We start from the raw sequence: 6,056 nt of genomic DNA, 5'->3' as shown, positions 1-6,056 counted from the left end.
ATGCATCTTGTTCATCATGATCATAATTATATATATAATTGTTGGCCTCGCGAAGGAGAAAGCATCGCTCAAGATTGGGGAGGCTTAAATCAATGTTATATTCATGCCCCAATCATGAGCTCTCAAGAGAAATGATTATCCAAAAAAATTATGCTCGGCTTTCTGATAACAATCGCACCATGCTCGATACTTCTTGTGTTGGCACTTTTATGATGAAGACTATTATATTCAAATGGGATTTATTGGAAAGAATTAAACACAACTCTGAAGATTGGGATCTCGACGAAGGTAAGGAGTCAGGTATGACACCTAAGTTTGATTGTGTTAAATCTTTTATGGATACCGATGTTTTCCGTAAATTTAGCACTAAATATGGACTTGATTCTGAGATAGTAGCTTCTTTCTGTGAATCTTTTGCTACTCATGTTGATCTCCCTAAGGAGAAGTGGTTTAAATATCATCCTCCCATAGAAGTAAAAGTAGCTGCACCTATTAAAGTTGAAGAAAATACTATCACTTATAATGATCCTATTATTCCTACTGCTTATGTTGAGAAACCACCTTTTCCTGTTAGGATAAAAGATCATGCTAAAGCTTCAACTGTGGTTCGCAAAAGCAATATTAGAACCTATACACCTCCTGATCAAGTTAAAGTTGAACCTAATATTGCTATTGTTAAGGATCTCTTGGCTGATAATATTGATGGGCATGTTATTTATTTTTGTGATGAAACTGCTAGAATTGGTAAACCTTGTGCTAAAGATAAACATAGGTCTATGGTAGGCATGCCTGTTATTTCTGTTAAAATAGGAGATCATTGTTATCATGGCTTGTGTGATATGGGTGCTAGTGCTAGTGCAATACATATTGCCTTATACAAAGAAATTATGCATGATATTGCACCTGCTGAGTTAGAAGATATTGATGTCACAATTAAACTTGCCAATAGAGATACTATTTCACCAATTAGGATTTCTAGAGATGTTGAAGTCTTGTGTGGGAAAACTAAATATCCTGCTAATTTTCTTGTTCTTGGTTCCCCACAAGATAGCTTTTGTCCCATTATATTTGGTAGACCCTTCTTAAACACTGTTAATGCTAGGATAGACTGCAAAAAGGATGTTGTTCCTATTGGTTTAGGAGATATGTCTCATGAGTTCAACTTTTCTAAATTTCATAGACAACACCGTGAAGAGGAATTACCTAGTAAAGATGAAATTATTGGTCTTGCTTCTATTGCCGTACCTCCTAGTGATCCTTTAGAACAATATTTGCTAGACCATGAAAATGATATGTTTATGAATTAAAGAAGGGAAATAGATGAGGTGTTCTTTAAACAGGGACCTATTCTGAAACACAACTTGCCTGTTGAAATCTTAGGGGATCCTCCTCCACCCAAGGGTGATCCCATGTTTGAGCTTAAACCATTGTCTGATACTCTTAAATATGCTTATATTGATGAAAAGAAGATATATCATGTTATTATTAGTGCTAAACTTTTAGAGAAGGAGGAAGAAAAATTATTGAAAATTCTGAAGAAGCACCGTGCTGCTATTGGATATACTCTTGATGATCTTAAGGGCATTAGTCCCACTCTATGTCAACACAAAATAAATTTGGAGAAAGATGCCAAACCGGTTATTGATCACCAACGATGGCTGAATCCTAAGATGAAAGAAGTGGTAAGAAAAGAAATACTAAAGCTCCTTGAGGCAGGTATAATTTATCCCATTGTTGATAGTCAATGGGTAAGTCCTGTCCATTGTGTTCCTAAGAAGGGAGGTATTACTGTCGTTCCTAATGATAAAGACGAATTGATTCCGCAAAGAATTATTACAGGTTATAGGGTGGTAATTGATTTCCGCAAATTAAATAAGGCTACTAAAAAAGATCATTACCCCTTACTTTTCATTGATCAAATGCCAGAAAGATTATCCAAACATACACATTTTTGCTTTCTAGATGGTTATTATGGTTTCTCTCAAATACCTATCTCAGCTGATGATCAATCAAAGACCACTTTTACTTGCCCTTTCGGTACTTTTGCTTATAGACATAGGCCTTTTGGTTTATGTAATGCACCTGCTACCTTTCAAAGATGCATGATGGCTATATTTTCTGACTTTTGTGAAAAGATATGTGAGGTATTCATGGATGATTTCTCCATTTATGGATCCTCTTTTGATGATTGCTTAAGCAACCTTGATCGAGTTTTGCAGAGATGTGAAGAAACTAACCTTGTCTTGAATTGGGAGAAGTGCCACTTTTTATGGTTAATGAAGGTATTGTCTTGGGGCATAAAATTTCTGAAAGGGGCATTGAAGTTGATAAAGCTAAAGTTGATGCTATTGAAAAGATGTCGTGTCCCGAGGACATCAAAGGTATAAGAAGTTTCCTTGCTCATGCCGGCTTTTATAGGAGGTTCATTAAGGACTTCTCAAAAATTTCTCGGCCTCTGACTAATTTATTACAAAAAGATATACCATTCGTCTTTGATGATGATTGTGTAGAAGCATTTGAAATACTTAAGAAAGCATTAATCTCTGCACCTATCATTCAGCCACCTAATTGGAATTTACCTTTTGAAATTATGTGCGATGCTAGTGATTATGCTGTAGGTGCTGTTCTAGGGCAAAGAGTTGATAAGAAATTAAATGTTATTCAATATGCTAGTAAAACTCTAGACAATGCCCAGAGAAATTATGCTACTACTGAAAAAGAATTATTAGCAGTTGTATTTGCTTGTGATAAGTTCAGACCTTATATTGTTGATTCTAAAGTAACTATTCACAGCTGATCATGCTGCTATTAAATATCTTATGGAAAAGAAAGATGCTAAACCTAGACTTATTAGATGGGTTCTCTTGCTACAAGAATTTGATTTGCATATTATTGATAGAAAGGGAGCTGAGAACCCCGTTGCAGATAACTTGTCTAGGTTAAAATGTTCTTGATGACCCACTACCTATTGATGATAGCTTTCCTGATGAACAATTAAATGTCATAAATGCTTCTCATACTGCTCCATGGTATGCTGATTATGCTAATTACATTGTTGCTAAATTTATACCACCTAGTTTCACATACCAGCAAAAGAAGAAGTTTTTCTATGATTTAAGACATTACTTTTGGGATGACCCACATCTTTATAAAGAAGGGGTGGATGGTGTTATTAGACGTTGTGTACCTGAGCATGAACAGGAGCAGATCCTACGCAAGTGTCACTCCGAAGCTTATGGAGGACACCACGCTGGAGATAGAACTGCACATAAGGTATTGCAATCTGGGTTTTATTGGCCTACTCTCTTCAAGGATGCCCGTAAGTTTGAATTATCTTGTGATGAATGTCAAAGAATTGGTAATATTAGTAGACGTCAAGAAATGCCTATGAATTATTCACTTGTTATTGAACCATTTGATGTTTGGGGCTTTGATTATATGAGACCGTTTTCTGCCTCTAATGGATATACACATATTTTAGTTGTTGTTGATTACGTTACTAATTGGGTAGAAGCTATTCCAACTAGTAAAGCTGATCATAACACCTCTATTAAGATGTTTAAAGAAGTTATTTTTCCGAGGTTTGGAGTCCCTATTTAATGACTGATGGTGGTTCACACTTTATTCATGGTGCCTTCCGTAAAATGCTTGCTAAATATGATGTTAATCATAGAATTGCATCTCCTTATCACCCACAGTCTAGTGGTCAAGTAGAATTGACTAATAGAGAACTCAAATTAATTTTGCAAAAGACTGCTAATAGATCTAGAAAGAATTGGTCCAAGAAACTTGATGATGCATTATGGGCATATAGAACTGCATATAAAAATCCTATGGATATGTCTCCGTATAAAATGGTTTATGGAAAAGCATGTCACTTACCTCTCGAACTAGAACATAAGGCTTATTGGGCTATTAAAGAGCTCAATTATGATTTCAAACTTGCCGGTGAGAAGAGGTTATTTGACATTAGCTCACTTGATGAATGGAGAACCCAAGCCTATGAGAATGCCAAATTGTTTAAAGAAAAGTTAAAAGATGGCATGACAAAAGGATACAAAAGCGTGAGTTTAATGTAGGTGATTATGTATTGCTATACAACTCTCGTTTAAGATTTTTTTGCAGGAAAACTTCTCTCTAAATGGGAAGGTCCTTACGTTATCGAGGAGGTCTATCGTTCCGGTGCCATAAAAATCAACAGCTTCGAAGGCACAAATCCAAAGGTGGTGAATGATACGTCTCCAATGTATCTATAATTTTTGATTGTTCCATGCTATTATATTATCAACCTTGGATGTTTTATGTGCATTTATGTGCTATTTTATATGATTTTTGGGACTAACCTATTAACCTAGAGCCCAGTGCCAGTTTCTGTTTTTTCCTTGTTTTAGAGTATCGCAGAAAAGGAAAATGAAACGGAGTCCAATTGACCTGAAACTTCACGGAACTTATTTTTGGAGCAGAAGAAGCCCACAGAGTATGGGAGATGGACCAGGAGAGTCCCGGGCTGCCCATGAGGGTGGGGGCGCGCCCACCCCCTGGAAGCGCCCCCCTGCCTCGTGGACAGCCCGGAGATCCACCGACGTACTTCTTCCTCCTATATATACCCATATACCCTAAAAACTTCGTGGAGCACAATAGATCGGGAGTTCCGCCGCCAGAAGCCTCCGTAGCCACCGAAAACCAATCTAGACCCGTTTCGGCACCCTGCCGGAGGGGGAATCCCACACCGGTGGCCATCTTCATCATCCCGGTGCTCTCCATGACGAGGAGTAGTTCTCCCTCGGGGCTGAGGGTATCGTACATAGATCTCGTCTCACACAACACGGAGGGGAATGTTCTTGAGGTGATACGATCTTGACGTATCGCGAGCTTTGCTATTATGGTGGGATATTATGATGTGTCTCCCCCTCTACTCTCTTGTAATGGATTGAGTTTTCCCTTTGAAGTTATCTTATCGGGTTGAGTCTTTAAGGATTTGAGAACACTTGATGTATGTCTTGCGTGGGATACCCGTGGTGACAATGGGGTATTCTATTGATCCACTTGATGTATGTTTTGGTGATCAACTTGCGGGTTCCACCTATGAACCTATGCATAGGGGTTGGCACACGTTTTCGTCTTGACTCTCCAGTAGAAACTTTGGGGCAGTCTTTGAAGTTCTTTGTGTTGGTTTGATATCTCTTTCTCTTTTGTGTGATGCATATCATATAATCATACCCACGGATACTTGAGGTGACATTGGAGTATCTAGGTGACATTAGGGTTTTGGTTGATTTGTGTCTTAAGGTGTTATTCTAGTACGAACTCTATGATAGATTGAACGGAAAGAATAGCTTCATGTTATTTTACTACGGACTCTTGAATAGATCGATCAGAAAGGATAACTTTGAGGTGGTTTCGTACCCTACCATAATCTATTCGTTTGTTCTCCACCAATAGTGACTTTGGAGTGACTCTCTGTTGCATGTTGAGGGATAGTTATATGATCCAATTATGTTATTATTGTTGAGAGAACTTGCACTAGTGAAAGTATGAACCCTAGGCCTGGTTTCAACGCATTGCAATACCGTTTGTGCTCACTTTTATCATTATTTACCTTGCTGTTTTTATATTTTCAGATTACAAAAACCTTTATCTACCATCCATATACCACTTGTATCACCATCTCTTCGCCGAACTAGTGCACCTATACAATTTACCATTGTATTGGGTGTGTTAGGGACACAAGAGACTCTTTGTTATTTGGTTGCAGGGTTGCTTGAGAGAGACCATCTTCATCCTACGCCTCCTAAGGATTGATAAACCTTAGGTCATCCACTTGAGGGAAATTTGGTACTGTCCTACAAACCTCTGCACTTGGAGGCCCAACAACGTCTACAAGAAGAAGCTTGTGTAGTAGACATCAAGCTCTTTTCTGGCGCCGTTGCCAGGGAGGTTAGCGCTTGAAGGTACATCTTTAGATCTTGCAACCGAATCTTTTTGTTTCTTGTTCTATCACTAGTTTAGTCTATAAAGAAAACTACAAAAAATGGAATTAAGGATGCCTCATATGC

Source organism: Triticum urartu, chromosome 3 (genome assembly GCF_003073215.2).
Source record: "Triticum urartu cultivar G1812 chromosome 3, Tu2.1, whole genome shotgun sequence".
NCBI lineage: Eukaryota > Viridiplantae > Streptophyta > Magnoliopsida > Poales > Poaceae > Triticum > Triticum urartu.
Note: the sequence above shows the minus strand (reverse complement) of the source record.